Source organism: Sus scrofa, chromosome 1, assembly GCF_000003025.6.
Source record: "Sus scrofa isolate TJ Tabasco breed Duroc chromosome 1, Sscrofa11.1, whole genome shotgun sequence".
Classification (NCBI taxonomy): Eukaryota; Metazoa; Chordata; class Mammalia; order Artiodactyla; family Suidae; genus Sus; species Sus scrofa.
This window is the reverse complement of record NC_010443.5, coordinates 176,894,794-176,917,388: the sequence shown is the minus strand read 5'-3', so window position 1 is coordinate 176,917,388 and position 22,595 is coordinate 176,894,794. Positions and strand designations below refer to the sequence as shown.

Genomic DNA, 22,595 nt, shown 5'->3' with positions numbered 1-22,595 from the left:
ATCCATCCCACTCTCTTTCCCACCCCCTTGACAACTACAAGTCTATTTTCCATGTCTCTGCAGACTCAGAGTTTCTTGAAAGGTAGAAAAGATGTTTTATGTGCTGCTTCACACCATTCCTGATTTAAATGTATTTATTGATTGACATAAATAGGTACTATTTTTCAAAGAAAAATAGTAAAGACACTTTAAAATCAGGGTAGTCAGAGCTTTTCAACATTTAATTTTCTTTTCTTTTTGCTTTTTAGGGCCACACCTGTGGCATATGAAGTTCTCAGGCCAAGGGTCTAATTGGAACTACAAGCTGCCAGCTCACACCACAGCCACAGCAATGCAGGATCCAAGCCATGTCTGCAACCTACACCACAGCTCACGGCAACTCTGGATCCTTAACCCACTGATCCAGGCCAGGAATCGAACCTGCATCCTCATGGATACTAGTCAGATTAATTTCCACTGAGCTACAATGGGAACTCCCCAACATTTTAAATATAGACATTTTTATGAAGTCAAATACTATCCCAACTGCATTTATGTTTTAGTCAAAACACCTAAGTACAGAAAGTCTAGGAAAGGGCCCATTTGCAAACTCAGTATTTAATAGATATGTACAGTTATCAAAATACATCCCTAAATGTGTGAATGGAGATATAAATATTATCTTGCATCTCTGAATCATTCGTCAGGATAGATTTCCCGTTTTTTAATAGGGTTTCTGTAATGTTTTCTCAATGTTTGCAAATGCAGCAACTATGACTTGGCAGAGGCAATGAAAACATTTCTTCCTGCCAACAATAACCACCAGAAGCTGTAACTTCATATTTACAGTTACTTGATATATAAGAATTTACAGCAAATTAAAAATCTCTTTGCTGCTACTGTCCTTACCAAAAAGTGAAATAGTGAAACTATAAGTGGGTTTTTTTGGTAGTTGTTGGCTACTTTGAAGTAAATCCTGAATGCCCTACTATGGGGTTCTTTAATGGCAGTAGCATAACACACAGCCGTCTAAATTATTTACCTGTGTCCCCCATTTATACACAAATATTTTAATATACTTCTTGACTATTTGCATGTGTGCTAAATGTTTTTGTTAAATTATAAGCGAAGAAGCCATTTTTGATGCCTAATTAAAGCAATATATTTAAGTGTTTTTTCCACATGAATGCTTCTTAAAAATCTTTTTCATTAGACTGTTTATCATTGTTAGGCTGTCAAACAAGTAAATTAAAACAATATGATTACTGTGTTTGATGATACAGTTTTGTAGCCCCTGGAATTATAAGCACTTCAGTTTTGTTTTCATGCTTTGTTTTGTTTGCTGGTTTTGTTGAAAATGTTTTATGTAAAAATAGTACATGAAGAGTCTTCAAACTTCAAAGAAAATAAGATAACTTAAGCATCCATTAAATACAAACGCACTCTTAGAAGGAAATCATAAGCAAGGTGCAAAAACTGAAAACCATGTAACCTCTACTCTCTAACATTATTGATGATAAAGTTCATCTTTTATAGCTCCTTGCTACCTAGACTAAAGCAACACTTTATCTACTAAGATCTGCCTAAGATTAAGATTCACAATTTCATAGCAATATTTTCAAAGAAAATGTTTTTGCTGAGTTCTTATCTATATTTCTGAAAAATTTTATATACCTATAATTTCACATTTCTTTTCCCTGTATCTTTTTTGCATGTCCGAATCACGACAATATTAAACAATCCTTTTTTCAACTTATTCAAAATTTGATTTTCTATGTCAGAATCACTATTTTATAGATCTCTCAATTCCTTTTTAATTCCATCAGAAACTACATTCCCTTGGGAAACTTTTTTTCCTGAAACAACTAAGTTATCATTTCCTAAACATAAAAGCTTAATGTAAAATGTAAGTTCACAGAGTTCCTTGGTGGCCTAGCAGTCAAGGATCTGGTGTTGCCCCTACTTTGACTCAGGTCACTGCTGTGGCTCAGGATCAGCTCCTGTCCTGGGAGCTTCCACATACAGTGGGCACAACCAAAAAAAAAAAAAAAAAAAAAAAAAAAGAAATTAAGCAATTAAGCTCTTATCCCAAATTTTGAAGAATTGGTTCTATGGTCATTTATAAGCTACTATATCTTCTAAATGCAGATGCTTCTTCTGTGGTATAGATTAATTTTTTATTATATAAAAGGTTGGACTAGCTGGTTACCCAAATTTGTTCAGTCCTAAAACCTATCCTAAGGTTGTAGGTCAATTTGTTGATTCCAATTATTTTCAGTTTTAGTTTAAATTGAACTAATTTTGAAACCAGAATTTTATAGCATGTATCAATTTCCAAAACACAAAAACAGTTAATAACATCATAGTCTATAGACTAAATTCAAAATTTATTGTAAAATCTAGTATGTTGTTTTTCATTTACTCTGTATTGTAAATCAAATGTGAGCACAAATTGCAGAAATGGGAATTTCTTTTTCTGAGAAGGTTGTTCTGCTTAATTGAACTTCCTGGTTGACTTAGAGTTAATTAAAAGGCCTGTTTTATTGCAGTGGTTCTCATGCTTGTGATTCTGAAATATCCCTTGCATTGATGAATATAATGGACAGAAAAGGTTAAGGTTTTGAAAATTTAGTTTCTTCTTGACTAAGATTTCAGATATTGTTTGGCTTTGTGGCTAACAAGGCAGTTTTTCAGCTTTCATCTAAATCTTTAGCTTTGAAATTAGCTTGCTGAGTTGTGTGGACATGCAAGTAAACTCAGACTTTAAAGTGAAGTCAGACTAGATTTTTGAGCTGATTTAATCAATAAATATATATTGCATAATTGCTTTTTCCAACTTCCCAAATTTCCCACTAAAATCATCAGCTGAACTTAAGAGTGTGCTGTGATGTAATTGGTTCACATTTTGGTGCAACATCATTTTTTCACAGTAATAGTTTTTGACCAGATCTAGACCTCAGGCTATGCACTAAATAGTGCAACTCTAGATAATTGACCTCAAATACTTTCTCAATAATAATATTGTGAGTATATTTTATTTCTTTTTGTGTTGACCTTTTTTCACATGAAACAAAAGGATGGTATAGTTAATTGAAGATTTCTATTGTGTCCATGTTAACTGTACTTTTTCCCCAATTTAGCAAAGAACTGAAGTATGAAAAGTCACCCAAAAATAGTAGGTATTATATTACTCTTCTTAAAAATTCCTTTACACTGAAATTATTACTACACCTGTTGCTAGGAGTTCTTTGACATTAAATTTTTAGTGTGTGTGTGTGCGTTTATATATATATATTATTGAAATATGATTGACATATGACATATTCATTTCAGGTGTACAATGTAGTTATTTGACATTTGTTTGTATTGTGAAATCATTACCATAATGGGTCTAGTTAACTTCCATCACCACACAGTTACAATTTTTAATAAAAAAGTAAGAATATTTCAAATTAATCATCTACCATTTCAGATGTAGACACATATGTAAATAATTTTGAAGTAGAAATAGCTATTTTAAATGTCCAATCCTATGTTTCATTGCCTAATATTAGAAAAAGGCACAAGGAATCTTACTTTGGATACACTATTTTAGTCTAACTAGGCTTGTGCCCACTTTTAAAGTGTGATATTACAGTTGAATTTACTTTTTTGTGTTACTTTTTTAACTGAAAAAGCTATATGTTTAATTTAAAAATTAGGGAAATAATCCATATAGTGTTTTGACTCCACGTTTTTTTTCCTTTTAGTCCCAAGTTTCTCACATATTTATACCAAGCAAGTGAATTTTATTAACTAAAAGTTGAGGTAGTGCAAGGGACAGTGAAGCAATTGTTCTGATTCTCCTGAGAAAAGTGATAAAAAAGGGTAAAAAATGATGCTTCCCACAGGGAAAATGTTATATGTTGGGGGCACTTGGTTATAAGAAGAAGAATGTAGAAAACAAATTAGCCAGAGCTAATGTGTACAGTATGAATGGAAGAGAGAAATGGTTTCATAGATGGAGGAAATTTAGGAGAGAAACAAAATTTTAACAAGGCAAGCTGTTTAAGATGTAGCATTTCCTCTATTTTTTTTTTTTGTTTAGTTTATTTCTGTCATTTCTCAATAAAGATTTAGAGAAGTCATTAAACAGATGACTGATTGTGAAAGAATGATGCTCGTAACCCTATGGGTGATTTAATTATCTTTGAAATGTATTCACTTATATTATCTCATCCTCATTTGACTTTTAAACAAACAAACAAAAAAATCAAGTCTGAAAGTCTAAAAAATTGTGAACAGATCTAAATTTTTTTTCATTTATGGATCTTTAAGTGAAAAACCTCAGAGATTTCCTATAATGAATACTCAAAACAGAAGGTGTTCCAGTCCAACCAAAGATTATAATCATAATTCTTGAGTACTAGTGTAACAATTTAATATCCTTTGCAATGTAATAATACTAATCCACTAAAATATCTCTTCTACATACCCATGTGCATGTGTGTAAATTAACTCTGAGACTGTTTATTTTTGGAATGTCTCATTTTTTTTGTTAGTAAGACATATATTGTTCATAAATTTAAATAAATTGTATAGCTATTAGCAACCTTTTCTTCTCCCCAAGCACACACATAACAACCTAATAGCATACCTTGCACAAAGTTGACCATTATAACTATTTAAAGAGATAAGAAAAATGTAAACAAGAAAATGAGGAGGGAACAGGAATTAAGACCAGGGAATATCTTTTTTTTTTCAGCTCTATTGGGATATAAGGGACAAAATTATGATATTTGAGGTATAATGTGATGATTTGATATACATTGTGAAAGGATTCTCCACATTGAGAATTAATTAACACATCCATCGCTTGACATATTTACCTTCTTATATGTGTGTGTGAAAACATTTAAGTTCTCTCAGGAAATTTCAGTTATGCAGTACAGTGTCATATACTATAGTCACTGTTATACATTAGATCCTCAGACCTTATTCATCTTATAGCTGAACGTTTGCACCCTTTAACCAACCTTTCAATATTTCCTCTATCGCCCAGCATCTGGCAACCATTTTCTGCTCTCTTTCTATGAATTGGACTTTTAAAATTATAGATATAGATACAGATATAGCTATTTTCCACTTATAAGTGATACCATGAAATATTATTCTTTCTCGTTCTGATTTCATTCACTTAGCATGATGCCCTCAAGTTCCATTCATGATGTTGAAAATGGCAGGATTTCCTTTTTTTCTCATGGCTGAATAATGCAGCTCATATATTTTGAAAATTAACCTCTTATCAGATATATGGTTTGTAGATATTTTCTCCCATTTCACAGGTTGCATTTTGAGTTTCTGGTGTTTTTTGTTTGTTTTGTTTTTTGCTGTGCAAAAGCTTGTTAGTTTGATGTAATTCCATTTGCTTATTTTTGCTTTTGTTGTCTTTGCCTTTGGTGTAAAATCCAAAAAGGCATTTCCAAGACCGATGTCAAGGAGCTTACCCACCAAGTTTTCTTCTAGGAGTTCTATGGTTTCAGATTTTATGTTTAAGGGTTTTTTGTTTGTTTGTTTGTCTTTTTAGGACCACACCCAAAGCATATGGAGGTTCTCAGGCTAGGGGTTGAATTGGAGCTGTAGCTCCTGGCCTACACTACAGCCAAAGCAACATGGGATTCAAGCCATGTCTTTGACCTACACCACAGCTCATGGCAATGCCAGATCCCTAACCCAATAAGCAAGGCCAGGGATGTAAAGTGCACCCTAATGGATGCTAGTCAGATCGTTTTCTCTGAACCATGAAGGGAACTCCCATGTTTAAGTCTTTAATCCATTTTGACTTGATTTTTTTTCTTTCTTTCTTTTTTTATGCTCAAAAGTGTATTATCAAAAAGAGAAATTAAGAAAACAATACAGTTTCTAATAGCATTAAAAATAATAGACTAGACTACTTGGGAATAAATTTATAAGGAATTCAAAAATCTATACACTTCAAACTGTGAGACATTAATGAAAGAAATTGAGAAGACACAAATAAACAGAAAGATATTTCTTGCTTATGAGTTGGAAGAATAAATATTGTTAAAATGTCTGTATTTCCCAAATCAATCTGTATATTCAATACAATTCTGTATTCAATACAATCCTGATCAAAATTTCAATGGAAAAGTTCCTTTGTGGTTCAGCAGGTTAAGGATCTGGCATTGTCACTGCAGTAGCTTTGGTCACTACTATGCCATGGATTCAATCCCTGGCCTGGAAAATTTCATACACTGCAGGCATAGCCCAAAAAATATTTCAATTGAATTTTTTATAGAAATAGGAAAAACAAATCCTAAACTTTAATGGAACCAAAAAAGTTCCAAATAGCCAAAGCAATTTTGAGAAAGAACAATGCTGGAGTCATTACACTTCCTATTTCAAACTATATTATAAAGTTGTAGTAACCAAAAAAATGTGGTATTAACATCAAAACAGACACATAGTGTTACAAAACCAAATTTAGGTCTACTTGCTGAACATGTGGCAAAGCCAATCTGCTGACATCAGATTGTGTGAAGGAAAGCATGGCCATGGTGTTTATTGCAGGGCACCAAACACGGAACACAGGAAGCTAGGCCTCAAAAGACCCAAACTCCTCATTGGCTTTTAGGGAAGGGTGTTTAAGACAGTGTGAGGGAGAGGGTCACTAGGTCATGATCAGCTCATGCAAAATTCTCGGTTTGGATGATGTTAAGGTAACAACATGATAGTTCAGGAATCTCAATTATTAGTTTTCTGGCTTCAGCATGTGCTGATGGTTACCATGCAATTAACTCCTTCTACCTGATGGAGGTTTTAGTATCTTTAAAACAGCTTACAGATGTGGCTCAGAATATTATCTATAACTCTTGAGGAGAAACTAATGATCTTTATCTTTGTTTTATGGCTAAATTATTATTATTTTGTCTTGCTTGACTGCTTTCCTTTGCTTCTGTATTTTCTTTTAAAATCTTATTTTTCTGATTAAATTTTCCCTTTGGAACTTGGGGAAGGCATTAGGAGGCTAAAGCTTTTCTACAAACAAGAGACAGGGGGGACTTGGTTTCAATATCCAGTGCAACAGAAAAGGGAGCCCAGAAGTAAACACGATCTGACATGGTCTTTGACAACTACTCTTTGACAATGGCATCAAAAATATACAATGAAGAAAGTATAATCTTTTTAGTAACGGTGTTGGGAAAACTGGATGCAAAACAATGAAACTGCACTCCTATCTTATACCATACACAGCAATACACTCAAAATGGAAATAAATTTCTCTCCTGGCTTAGGAGACCTTTATCATCATAGTGAATAATGATGTTTCAAGGCCTATTTATACATATAACAGGAATCTAGTTGATTCAGTTAGAAGAAAACATTTTATATCCCATTTAGAGCATTTCTATGAGTACTGCCTGTAATGAATAGGTGCTAATTAAATGTTTTATTCATAATTAATATCCTAGAAAAATCCAAGTAAGTAAGTCAACTAGATTATTATAAACCTCCTTGGATTATCTAGAGTTGTTTTATTTATTTATTTATTTTTTCTTTTTAGGGCCACACCCATGGCATATGGAGGTTTCCAGGCTAGGGGTCAAATTGGAGCTGTAGCCACTAACCTACACCAAAGCCACAGTAACGCAAGATCCTAGCGGCATCTGTAACCTACACCACAGCTCACAGCAATGCCGGATCCTTAACCCACTGAGTGAGGTCAGGGATCGAATCTTCATCTTCATGGATGATGGTCAAATTCATTACCACTGAGCCACGATGGGAACTCTTAGAGTTGTTTTATTCTTCCCTTTCTTTTGGACTTAGGAAAATTCCAGCTATGTAATAAATAGTATCTAATAATTATATGAAACAAAGCTTCATAAAAAAGGATATGGAACTTTTACTGAGTCATTTTTGTTATGAGGAAGAAGTTTCAGTGGTTCTACACGTATCCATCATGTGCCTAACTTCAGTAATACCAATGTTCCAATATTTTCAGTCATGTAATACTAATTCTACAGTCACTCCAAAATTTTATCTTGCTGAGAAATCTATTAGAGATATGAAGTAATAATTGCTAGCAATCTCAAAATGTTTGTGAAAGGAGGTGAATACTAATTTTTTGAAGTTATCACCAGATATTTGGGATTGTTCTCCTGCTAATTACTTACAAATGCTATGGACTATTTTATTTTTAAATTACATTTCCCAATATTGCCACCTTCCAATTTATACAAACATTATGTTAAAAACTAAATTATAGTTTGCTTTTGGTGCTGCTTCCTCAAGCTGCTGTATTGGAAATAACATGGATTTTGAAGTCATGTCTAAAGTCTTTCACCTGGGCTGTGTGGGATGCTTGAGAATGTAATTTCTCATATTTAGTTTTTTTAGGTATAAAAGAGAATAATATACACTTTACAAAGTTGTTGTGAGGGTTGCATGAGGTAATACATACGAAATGTGCTTGCACAGTCATACAGAGTAGATTCATCATAAATGTTAGCTGTTTCAATCCCTATTTCTTCTAAATACATTTAGCCAGACCCTGCAAACTTCTCAGTATCTTTTCCAAGTTTATCCTTTTTCATATTTTTCTCTATTGAATAAATTAGGCTTATTTTAAGACTTGATTAGCAATTCTATTGTTCTTTCTGACACCATTTCTCTGATTCTCTGATACCATCTGGATGTCCAAAATTCAATTCAATTCTGACACTAACTTCCTGGAATTAGTACTGATCCTACAAGTTAAAGGGCTCAGTCCTATAAGACTGCATCCACTCAGACACCATTCACAATTTCCAGTTTTCATCCATGCTTCTAACCAGCCAACTACAAATTTGGGAGTTCTCATGACTTTCTCCCCTGCCAAGTTTGATTTGCTAAAATGACTCATAGAACTAAGAACACTTTCCTTAGATTTACCAGTTTATTATAATGGATACAACTCAGAAATAGACAAATAAAACAAAATGCATAGGGAAAGATATGGGGTGGGAGAGTGAGGCAATATTGAGATTTCATACCTTCTGAAAGTGTTCCACCCTCCTGGCACTTTAGTGTGTTCACCAACTTGAAAACTCCCCAAACCCCATTACTGAGGTGTTTCCATGGAGGTTTCATTATGTAGGCATAATCAATGAAATCACTAGCATTGATATTCAAACTCAATCTCCCATCTCCAGCCTCTCTTCCCTCCCTGAAAGTCAGGAGATAGGACTTAAAGTTCCAATGTTCCAACCATGGCTTGGTCTTTCTGGAGAACAGCCCATACCCTGAAGCTATCTAGAGACCAGCCAAGATCCACCTTATTAGCATAAATTCAGGTATGGTGGAAAGGGGCTAGTGATAAATAATGCAAAGTGCTTCTATCACTTAGGAAATTCCAAGAGTTTTAGGAGATCTGTGCCAGGAATCAAGAACAAAGATTATATGTACATATATACTATATAATATACATACTTCCCATTATACTACTGCAATTTATTATTTATTACTTCTAAGAACTCATATATTATTTATTTATATTAAATTGTGGTTACATTTATTATCTTTATACTAATATTGTAAATTACATGCTAACAGGAGCCATTTTTACTCACTTTTATTTAATCTCTTAGTATATCATCTTATACCCAACATTATCTAAGAATTTTCTAAGTGTTTATGTGCTTCATTGATACAAATAAAATAGGGATGTTTTACACCTTCGTCTGTATAGCATCATAATGCTTTGAGCTATCACATGGCCAAATCTAAATGGCTAATGTCTTGAAGATAAATTAGCTTTGGTTCAAATATGTTTAGTGTCCCTCAGTGACCAAAACCAAGTTATTCTTACTCATCTCTTTGAAGTTCAGTTTCCTTACCACAGAGATAGAGACAATTATAAGACCATAAAAAGATTTGAGAGAAAGATACATACATGTACACATTTGCATGCACACACACAGAAATAGAGGCTGTCATATACTCAACATAATTTCACTATTTTTACTGGACTTTTTCATATTAAGGGCACAACTTGTCTAGATCTCTTAAAATAAAAAGCAAAAAGCAAACAAATGTTTTATTAGGCAGGCATTTGACTTGAGAAGAAATGACCCTGTTGTGTGCATGCTTATGGTTTCTTCTAGGGGGTTCAATGATTAGGTCATTTTTACTCTGCAGTGGTACAAACAGATGAGCATTCTCCTCTTTTGAAATGGAGATAGCCCTATGTATATTTATTATTTATATTTTCACATTCCCTTAAATACTTGAAAATGGGTTCTATTAATATTCTTGAGGATTGTTTTGGAAGGTTTTTATTTATTTAAAAGTTTTTTTTTAAATCAAAAATGTTGCTTTGCTGACAGTTCTGGTCCTCATCAGAACCTGGCTATTGTTTGTCAGAAATATAGGCAATTTTTTAATTAATACACAATATTAAAAGAACTCATGAACTTGTCTCTACTCCACTACTTAAGAAATAAATACTAATATATATTTCTCTATAACTGGTGTAATGATCCTTTACTCTTTCCAAATAAGTTAGACATGTGTATACAGATCAAACATTAGAACCATCCCCTATTTGGAACACATGGAATCAGTAGATATAAGAACAGAAAATATTAAATCCTAATTAATGTTGTAAACTTTTTGCTTATCTTTATTTCTATCAAAATCCTTAATAACTTCAAAAGATTTCACCTTTATTTCCAGACAGCTAATCTTCTGCAGGCACTCATCATACATACTAATATATGCATAATATAGAAATTCATTTACATGAAGTACATTGCTATATAAACTGCAGTTTGAATCTTCTTTGCAATCCATCATTAAGATTTTTCTTTAACATAGTAATTATGTTGCAGTACTTTTATGCTTTCCACAATGATGTTTCCCATTTTGACTTACACAAGTTTGTGAATTCTAAATGCTATAGCTTGTATAGACCAGTACCTATTTAAGTTTATTACTTTAAATAATCAAAAGGGCAAAATTTTCAAAATCCTCTTTGAGGAAGAGAATGAAGTCATGAAACACTGGTAATATTTATAAGTGGAAAAAGTGAACCACAGGTTGTTATTAAGAACTTACATTCTGAATCTGATTGTCATGTTTGAATTCTTTTTCTGCTACTTTTTTTAAATTACTCAAATGAATTTATCACATCTATAGTTGTATAATGATCATAACAATCTGATTTCACAGGATTTCCATCCCACAGCCCAAGCACTTCCCCCCACTCCCCAAACTGTCTCCTCCAGAGACCATAAGTTTTTCAATGTCTGTGAGTCAGCATCTGTTCTGCAAAGAAGTGCATTATGTCCTTTTTTTGGATTCCACATGTCAGTGAAAGCATTTGATGTTGGTGTCTCATTGTATGGCTGACTTCACTTAGCATGATAATGTCTAGGTCCATCCATGTTGCTAAAAATGCTGGTATTTGGTTCATTTTAATGGCTGAGTAATATTCCATTGTGTATATATACCACACCATCTTGATCCATTCCGCTGTCGATGGACATTTAGGTTGTTTCCATGTCTTGGTTATTGTATAGAGTGCTGCAGTGAACATTGGAGTACATGTGTCTTTGCGAGTCATGGCTTTCTCTGGGTAGATGCCCAGGAGTGGGAAGGCTGGATCAAATGGGAGTTCTATTTTTAGTTTTCTGAGGACACTCCATCCTGTTTTCCACAGTGGTTGCACCAATTGACAATCCCACCAACAGTGTACTAGGGTTCCTTTTTCTGCACACCCTCTCCAGCACTTATTGTTTGTCGACTTTTTGATGATGGTCATTCTAGTGGGTGTAAGGTGGTACTTCATAGTGGTTTTGATTTGCAACTCTCTAGTAATGAGTGATGTTGAACATCTTTTCATGAGTTTCTCAGCCATCTGTATGTCTTCTTTGGAGAACTGTCTGTCTAGATCTTCTGCCCATTTTTTGATGGGGTTGTTTGCTTTTTGGGTATTGAGCTGCAGAAGGTGTTTCTAAATTTTGGAGTTAATCCCTTGTCAATCGATGCATTTGCAAAGATTTTCTCCCATTCTGTGTGTTGTCTTTTTGTGTTGTTTAGGGTTTCCTTTGCTGTGCAGAAACTCTGAAGTTTGATTAGGTCCCATTTGTTTATTTTTGTTTTTATTGTCAATACTCTGAGAGGTGGATCTGAGAAGATGTTGCTGTCGTTTATGTCAGAGATGTTTGGCCTATGTTTTCCTCTAGGAGTTTTATAGTGTCTGGTCTCATATCTAGGTCCTGAATCCATTTTGAGTTTATTTTTGTGTATGGTGTTAGGGAGTGTTCTAGTTTCATTCTTTTCCATGTGGCTGTCCAGTTTTCCCAGCACCACTTATTGAACAAGCTGTCCTTTCTCCATTGTATATTCTTGCCTCCTTTGTCACAGATGAGTAGGCTGTAGGTATGTGGGTTTAATTCTGAGCTTTCTATCCTGTTCCACTGATCTTTATTTCTGTCTTTATGCCAGTACCTTATGGTTTTGATGATTGTTTCTTTGTAGTGTAGTCTGAAGTCTGGGAGCCTGATTCCTCCAGCTCCATTTTTCTTTTTCAGGATGTCTTTGGCTATTCTGGGTCTTTTGTGCTTCCAAACAAACTTTAAAATATTTTGTTGGAGTTCTGTGAAAAATGTCCTTGGTCATTTGATAGGGATTGCATTGAATCTGTAGATTGCCTTGGGTAGTATAGTCATTTTGATAATATTAACTCTTCAAATCCAAGAGCATGTGATATCTTTCCATCTATTTGTGTCATCTTTGATTTCTTTTATCAGTGTCTTATAGTTTTCAGAGTACTGGTCTTTTGTCTCTTTAGGTAGGTTTATTCCTAGGTATTTTATTCTTTTGGATGCAATGGTAAATAGGATTGCTTCCCTAATTTCTTTTTCTGCTCTTTCATTGTTAGTATATAGAAATGCAGTCAATTTCTGTGTATTGATTTTGTATCCTGAGACTTTGCCAAATTTGTGGATGAGCTCCACTACTCTTCAACATAGTTCTGGAAGTCCTAGCCACAGCAATCAGAGAAATAAAAAAAATAAAAGGAATCCAAATTGAAAAGGAAGAAGTAAAACTATCCCTATTTGCAGATGACATGATACTATATCTAGAGAATTCTAAAGACTCTACCAGAAAACTGTTAGAGCTCATCCATGAATTTTTCTGCTACTTTTTAGCTGGGTGACTTTCCTTAACTTCTCTGTGCCTTAGTGCCTTTTATACAATGAATTAGCACTATAAAAAGATAAACTAGGTAAAGATTTTAACACAATAGCCAGCACTTAATAAGTAATACCAACCAATGCAATTACTATTTTTATTACCCTCATCTTTCAATGTATTTGTAGGAAGATATTTTGACAGGCTGTTGGACCAGATGTTTTTAATGTAAGTGAATCCACTCAGTATAATATATTTTTAGAATCATTTCACTTAACAAAACTCAAGCACCTATTTATTTCTCCTACACAAACCTTCTTTTAAGCATTTCCTATTTTGTGTACCTTTTATCATGATATTGTTACTTATTTCATTCTTAAGGTTAAATATTTCATAATAAAACATATTGAAAAACTCTTTCACCATGAAAAGCTGGTTTTGTCAGACTAGTGAACTCTAACTTTTTTGACACCTGAATCTTCTTTCCTCATGGTCAGAGACTTCATACTATACCATTTACTCACAACTGCACAGGTCTGTCCTCACTGGATATTCCAACAAACGAAATAGTAAATTCATTAATAGCCAATATGCTTAAAGTAAATCTTATATCACAGAAATTTTCCATAGGCAGACCTAATTGAACTATAATGAATATTCTCAGTTTTGCATTCTCTATCTTTTTTGAGGTTAAGGATCCACCTTGGAATCCAAGTAGTTTGGGCACTATTTTAAATAACTGTTATGATTGCCTTCATTTAAGAATGCTTTCCAATTCAGACTCTATTGAACTTATCGTTTGGGCACTATTTTAAATAACTGTTATGATTGCCTTCATTTAAGAATGCTTTCCAATTCAGACTCTATTGAACTTATCAAAACACAGTGTGCTTGAAAAGTGTTAACCCAATGCTGTCAGATGTCTTTAGGGCTGAATCTTCTAGGTATGGAGAGTGACACATTCATATATAGTGAGAGTCTAAAAAAATCAATTACTTGAAATAATCTAGTAGATCAGATACATTCAAAGAATTCTTATAGAAAATCATTCATAGAAAAAGTAAATGTATATTTTAAGATATGTCCCTGTTGAGTATAATTAATTACATTTATAAACTTTGCCATTTAAAAAGAAATTTGTGGAGTTCCCCTGGTGGCTCAGCAGTAACCAACCTGACTAGTATCCATGAGGATGTGGGTTCAATTCCTGGCCTCACTCAGTAGGTTAAGGATCCAGCATTACCATGAGCTGTGGTGTAGGTCACAGATGTGGCTTGGATCCTGTGTTGCTGTGGGTGTGGTGTGGGTCATCAGATGAACCCCAGTTGGACCCCTAGCCTGGGAACTTCCATATGCCACAGGTGCGGCCCTAAAATAAAGGGGACAAAAAAAAAAAGAGAGAAATCTGTAAGAAGAAAGATGAGCTATTGCAACTCTTTGTTTTGTCAGACAGATGCAAATATAATTTGATAGTAAATGTATATTCACTTAATTTATTTTCATTTTACACTAGTATCAATTTCTACTCTACTTTAGCATTTTATTCCAATGGCCGTACCTCTGATCTTGTAATCACTACAAATTTATCTACCACTAAAATATTAAATTGTGACATAATTCTTTTTATTGACTGAACTTTTTTGGCTTCCTGACTCCTTTGTTCTCAGTGTGCATGCCTTTCAAATTTTCAAGCTGTTCTAGTAATTCATCCAATTGATCATCTTCCACCGTTAGTTTCCTTCTAAACTAATTCCTTTCCAGAAGAGCTTGGTGTCCATGGTTTGTTGCTTAAACTGTGTCTCCTCCATTGCTCTGATCCCTTGTCCTTTTGCCTCACTCTGTTGAGTCTTAACATATAATATCAAACTGCTGGATTTTGAAGGCCAAAAGACATCTGTATCAGTTATCTGTTAGTCTGTAAAAAACTGCTTTAATACCTAAGAGCTCAAAATAATCACATCCTAATGTATTTCTTCTAATTATCTAATTTCTGATGAGTCAGTAACTTAAGTGGCTATTCTTTTGCTTCATATAGGTTGTAATATTATCTGGATCACTTGGTGGTATTTTGTGGGTGACTGGTCTGGTCTGGAAGGTCCAAGATAACTTCATATGCCTGAAACCTTGGTGGCTATGGATGGAAGGCTGAGCTTAACTCTGCCCTTTCCTTAATTATGTAATCTCAAGATCTCTTTAGCTTTATGATACTAGGTACTTTTTAAATGCAGGGGGTCATGCAATGACGAGGAAGTTATAAGTTTATTTATAATAGAGCTTGCATAAACAAGGTATGATTGCTATACAGGAGACAAATACAATGGTAACTAACATTGTATTATTAACAGTAGGAGAGATATTTTACTCACTGGTAGTCAAGGGTGGGCTTTCTTAAGGTAAAAATCTAAAATGTGAGACTAAGACAGCCATGAAACAAGTAAAGGAAAGAACATATTAGAAAGAAAGAACAAAATCAGAGTCCATTGTCCAGAAAGTTTTGTCTTTCTGAGGCAGGAAGTCCCAAACATAATGTCCAATATGAGAATAGTTGTGTATATGGTCAGAACCAGAACTTGCAGGACCTTGTAGGTGTGGTTAACAAGCATGGGTGAGTCCATAAAGTATTCTAAGTAGAGGAATAGAAGAGCTGATTTCGCTTATAAAAGATAATCTGGCTAATCCCAGAAAATGAGAGAAAGTCAAAAGCAAAAGCATGTTGTCCTGCTTAAATGCTGTCACAGGACATGTGCAGTAGTCCATGGAGAGGTAATAGCAGTGGTAGTGGAGACTGAGAGAAGTCTATAAACCCTTAATATATTTTGAAGGTAGAATCAATAGAAATAACCATATTTTCTAACCATAGACAATATTGTTGAGCAAGTAGTTTTCATTTCTGATCTCTGCTCTTTAACCATCTTTCAAATGCCAAAAATATGTAACCCAGATTATAAATTCCTAACAGAAAATGCCTTCACTAGAATCATTAATCATGTTAAAATTGTCAAAAACAGTAGACAGTAGTTCCCATCATGGTTCAGTGGTTCAGAACCCAACTAGTATCCATGAGGACATGGGTTTAATCTCTGGCCTTGATGAGTGGGTTAGGGATCTGGCATTACCATGAGCTGTGGTGTAGGTCATAGACTCGGCTTGGATCCTGCATTGCTATGGCTGTGGTATAGACTGACCACTGTACCTCCAATTCAACACCTAGCCTGCAAACTTCCATATGCCTTGGGTGCAGCCCTAAAAAGACCAAAAAAAAAAAAAAAAAAAAAAAAAAAAGTAGACATTTTCAGTATTAACTCCTGCGCTGCTAACTTTTGGTACATTAGATTACTTCCTATTCCTTGAAACACACACCTCCTTTAATCTTTGTGACACAACTTTCTGGATCTACATATCTCTCTGATAATTTTTATTTTCTTCCAACTCCATAATTGATTATATTCAAGATAAAATTCAAATTTGGCATTTTCTATGTCTTTGCTAATCTTTACTCTGAGCTATCATAAAAGAACTATGGACTGCAGTCATTCCTTCCTTCTGAGCACTAGATCCGTATTCCTATACGGCTGCCAGTGATATGCATTTCTGGGCTTGAAATAGACAAAATGTTCCATGAAACCCTTTCAATGCAACCAACTGAAACTGCTGGGAAATTTTCTTAAAATATTACTAAATCATTCAAGTGTTTATTTAAAAAATGTCATGCAAATAGTGTGGTGAGGCTACTTTTGCCCTGAGGGCATCTGCTGATATGGGCAAATTTGAGCTTCACTTTTGATGGCATCCCTGGGGGAGGGGCGTAGAGCTCCAGACCCAGAGTTTTCCCTGGGAGAGTGTCTACCAATAGAAGTTGGAACTCAAAGGACTGAATCCACAGGGTAAGAGCAGAGCAGAAATAAACCCAGTTTACATATTCCTACTCCCAAGGGAGTGCAAAGAAATTTGCTTTTGAAGTGAGCAGGGTGAGGGTAACATGGGGACCCTTCTTGAAGTTATAATCACAAACTGGTTCTTACATGGATTTTTAACTCAAACCAATGTCATCTGGATGATTAAAATAAAACTTCAAGGCATGAACTTGAATAAAGCAATCTGAGATATTGATGTCAAGAGTTGCCTATGAAAACAAATCTCCAGTGGAGGAAGCCATCATCTTAGGAATGGAATATCCTATAAATATGTTTTAAAGTAAATTCAGTAGCACAGAGTTAAAATTAACCAAGAATACAAAGAAACAAGATACCCTGAGAGAAAGCCAACAGAAATACACTCTTGACACTATAATTGGAATTATCAGACTGTATAAAACAATTACTTTATTTAAAGAAATAAAAGACAAGCCTTACTACCTTTGAAGATAACAGGAAAGGATTAAAACAGTGGAATAGAAGGTATAACAAATAACTACACAGAACATTTATAAACAAAACTCCATTATTATAATTAAAAACCAATGGATGAGTTTAACAGATTAAGCAGAGCTGAAAAAAGAATTAATGAACTGAATTACCTCATAGAATTTATTTATAATGCAAAGAAGATACCCTAGAAACAGATTATTTGGAAGAGAGGCTAAGAGAAATTGAAGACAAAATAAAAAATGCTCTAAAGTAAGAATAGAAAGAGAAGAACACAGGTTTTATTTGAGGAGCTAACAATGAGAGTTTTCCAAAAATTTCCAAGATGAAAGACACCAAACCTAAGAGATTTAAGAAGCCCATCAAATCACAAATTATAAGTAAAAAGAAACCTACACCTAAAAGCATTATACTGAAGCTACAGAACATCGAAGACAAAAACATTTCAAAGTAGCTAGAGGAAAAAAGACATTGACTTCAAAGTTTGAGACTGTGAGCTTAGTTCTGTACAGGAATAATGACCATCTGAAGACAGTGGAATTATATCCTGATGTGTTGAAAGGAAAAAAAAAAAAAACTATCAACCTATAATACTATGTTTACAAAAAATATATCTTAAGAATGAGGTTTAAAATATATTTTTAGAAAGTCAAGATCAGAAAGTTCACTAAAGATAGTTTTGTATGATGTACCATAGGCAAAAAGAAAGTGATCACAGATTTGGAAGGTCTATAATGAAAAAAAGAATTAAGATCAAATAATCTGTATGGATATAAAGTTATGATAATGCCCAATGGATTTTTAAAAAATAAGAGGGAATTAAAATTCATGACTCAGTAACATATCAGAATAGGAATAAAAGTAGCAAAGTGTTCTAAGTTTATTATTTTGTCTAAGAGGATGGGAAAGGCATAAATTGATGCTTTTGGATAACTTATGTATGCATGTTTCATGCTTGAGGATTAATAAAATGATAGAGACAGCAATTGAGTTCCCACCTAGTAACAGCAAAAGTGTTAAATAATGAGATAATCATTAATATGAAGAAGACAAAGAAATAAAGAACACAAAACAAACAGAAAATATAAAATAAGAAGGAATATTTGTACCCAAATATATCTGTACATTAAACTTAAGTAAATGAAGTGCTGAATGCTCTGGGTAAAAGAAAAGGACGGCCAGACTTTTTTGAAAAATAAAACACAATGACATGCTGTTTAAAAAGGTGCTTATAAAATATAAGGTTATGGAAAGTATAAAAGGATGGAAAAACCATAATATGTAAATGTTACCTAAATGTATACCAAGATAACTATGTTAATATAGAGATTTAATTAATGTAACATTAATAGAAATAAAGGAGATTATATTTCATAATGATAAAAAGCTTCAAATCATCAATAACAAAGCAATTTTAAATTTATATATACTCAATAGCATAACCTCAAAATCTGTAAAGCAAAAGGGAGACAGCACTGCAAGAAGAAATTTTTCAAAAGCTTCTAAACTATTTTAGAAGAGTTTAATACACTCTTCTAAATTAATCCAAGTAAATAGGCAAAAAAAAAAAACAACCAAAAACAACAAAGACAAAAAAGAAAACACAAAATACCTAACATCTATATAAATGATATGGACAGTGCAGTTATCAGACTTAACCCAGTAGATCCACATAAATCCCCAAACTACAGGCTACTCCTTCTTTGCAAGCACACACAGAACAAAAATTGATCCTATTTGGATTGATAAAATAAGTTTTAACAAAATACAGAGTGTTGAAAACATGTGGACCATTTTCTCTATGATTCAGTTAAGCCAAAAAAAAAAAAAAATCAAGACAAAGAGATAATAAAACATGCCTGTTCAATAAGTGTTGTTGGGAAAACTGGACAGCCACATGTAAAAGAATGAAATTAGAACACTCCCTAACACCATATACAAAAATAAACTCCAAATGGATTAAAGACCTAGATATAAGACCAGGCACTATAAAACTATTAGAGGAAACCATAGGCTAAACACTCTCCAACATAAACAAGAGAGCAACTGGTTCTCAGATCCACCTCTTAGAGTAATGACAATAAAAACAAAAATAAACAAATGGGACTTAATCACACTTAAAAGTTTCTGCACAGCAAAGGAAACCCTAAACAAAATGAAAAGACAACTCACAGAATGGGAGAAAATATTTGCAAATGAAGAGACTGACAAGGGATTAATCTCTAAAATTTATAAACACCACCAACTGCTCAATACCAAAAAACCAACAACCCCATCAAAAAATGGGAGAAGATCTAAACAGATGATTCTCCAAACAGAAAACACATGAAAAGATGTTCAACATCACTCATTATTAGAGAAATGCACATCAAATCCACTATGAGGGTATCACCTTATACCAGCCAGAATGGCGATCATCCAAAAGTCTACAAACAATAAGTGCTAGAGAGGGTGTGGAGAAAAAGGAACCCTAGTACACTGTTGGTGGGATTGTAAATTGGTGAAAGCAATGTGGAAAACATTATGTTGATTCCTCAGAAAACTAAAAATAGAACTCCCATTTGACCCAGCAATCCCATTCCTGGGCATCTACCCAGAGAAAGCCATGACTCACAAAGACACACGTACTCCAATGTTCACTGAAGCACTATTTTCAATAGTCAAAACATGGAAACTACCTAAATGTCCATTGACAGAGTAGTGAATCAAGAAGATGTGGTACATATATGCAATGGAATATTACTCAGCCATTAAAAGGAACAAAAATCCAGCATTTGTAGCAACATGGATGGACCTAGACATTATCATGCTAAGTGAAGTCAGCCATATAATGAGACACCAACATCACATGCTTTTACTGACATGTGGAATCTGAAAAAAGGACAAGACTGAACTTCTTTGCAGAACAGATAATGACTCATAGACTTTGAAAAACTTCTTATTTCTAAAGGAGACAGTTCAGGGGGTGGGGGGATGCACTGGAGTTGTGCGATAGAAATCCTATAAAATTGGATTGTGATGATCATTGTACAACTACAAGTGTAATAAATTCATTGAGTAATTAAAAGATAATAAAACATAGCCCATATGTTTGGAAATAAACACTTGCCTATCAGGTATCCCTACTGTGTGACTAAATAGGTGCACAAATTTGACATGTCCACCAAACTCCAGACTACCCCTCTTTCCTTCCCCATCTTCATCACTCATCCACCTCATTGTCTAAGGCAACATTTCTGGACCCATGACATTGACTTAGTTCAGGGCTTCTCTTTGAGTTTCTTCTCTTGGAGGTCCATGCTCCTATCTGCCACATTATTTGTTCTAAAAGATTGGTTTAGGGAGTTTCTGTTGTGGATCAGTAGGTTATGAACCTGGCTAGTATCCATGAGGAAGTGGGTTCAATCCCTGGTCTTGCTCAGTGGGTTAAGGATCTGGTTTTGCTATGAGCTGTGGTGTAGGTCACCGATGCGGCTTGAATCCTGCATTGCTGTGCCTGTGACGTAGGCCGGCAGCTACAGCTCTATTTTGACCCCTAGCCTGGAAACTTCCATATGCTGTGGATATGGCCCTAAAAAGCAAACAGTAAATAAATAAAAATAAAAGATTGGTTTACTCATATAAAGCCCTTATTTTAAAAATGTTAAAAGACCCTCAATACGAATAGGATAAAATTCAAACCCTATAACATAACACTCAAGCATCTTTGATAAGAGCCCCCCGTTTTTTTTTCATCTTTATTTATTCCCAAGCCCTCATGTACCTTTTGTGCACCAGTTATGTTGGTTCACTTATACTTTCCTAAACATCTCATCCTCACTGTCTCCTCCTTAACTTTACCCCTGCTTATCCCCCTACCTGGAATATCCCCCTTTATTTCTTACCCACCTCACCATTTCCTATAAATCCTAGGAGACATAGCTCAACTATCACCTTCCTTGTGTGCTGAAACCTCATAGTGTTATTCATCTCTTTGTTTTCTACCCTAGAATTGTTTATTCGTCTGTCAGTCTTTCAAATTAGCTGTTTAAATGTCCGCCTATTTTGTTAGACCATAAACTACATGCAGACAGGATTTTTTTCTTCTTTATTTCTTTTTTATTCTTAGCACATATATGAGGAGGGCTCAAAAATTGAATTTATGAATAAAATTAGAATTTATATGGTAAGTAAAACACATTGAAAGAGGTGATAAAGGTGAGTCAACAGATTTACCATGAAAAAGGAGAACACTTAAGTAGATGGAATGACATGTAAAGAATATCAGATGGCACATTTTGTGCGGCAGTCCTAAAACCTTTTTGAAGGAAGGGTTTCCAGGTAAAGTTGTTCAGTTTTTATTTTTATTTTTTTGTCTTTTGTCTTTTTTAGGGCCGCACCCGCGGCATATGGGGGTTACCAGGCCAGGGGTCCAATCAGAGCTACAACTGCTGGCCTATACCACAGCCACAGCAATACCAGATCCAAGCCCCATCTGCAACCTACTCCATAGCTCATGGCAGCTACAGATCCCCAACCCACTGAGTGAGACCAGGGATCGAAACCGTAACCTCGTGGTTCCTAGTCAGATTCATTTCTGCTGCGCCAAGATGAGAACTCCTGTTCAGTTTTTATACTGTACAATGCAAGTGAGTTCCATACACATTTAGTCAGGATGCAATTGTGTTGCTCAGAGCAATCCTGAGTGCAAAAAAAATCCTCAGTGGTCCCATGCAGTTTCCTTGATTAAATGAATCATGTCCTTAGAACCCAGGAAATAACTGTTATTTATTTTGACTATTGGGAGTCATCATTAAGAAATGAACTATATTTTGCCTACCCTAAATAATGAGATAAGTGTGTAACACCTTTTAGAAATCTTCCCATCAAAATAAAAAAGGTTAGGTATATAAAGTAACAAGTGTTAATTATATAGGAGAAAAATCACAATTAAGCTAGATAAATGAGCCATTGTAGTGGGTTAAAATCCATGCCAATCTGTGATGTAATTTACAAGGTTTGCTTAAAGTCTACATATAGGAATTATGACTTGTGGTCAAATATGTCCTGACCATGTAATTTAGAATATAAATT

At 34.3% G+C, this 22,595-nt stretch overlaps 1 protein-coding gene across 7 annotated transcripts in view; it reads left to right on the top strand.

Annotated features, from left to right (window-relative positions):
• MDGA2 (MAM domain containing glycosylphosphatidylinositol anchor 2) overlaps window positions 1-22,595 on the top strand; it is an 824,968-nt gene that overhangs the window by 677,624 nt on the left and 124,749 nt on the right. The window lies entirely within an intron of this gene.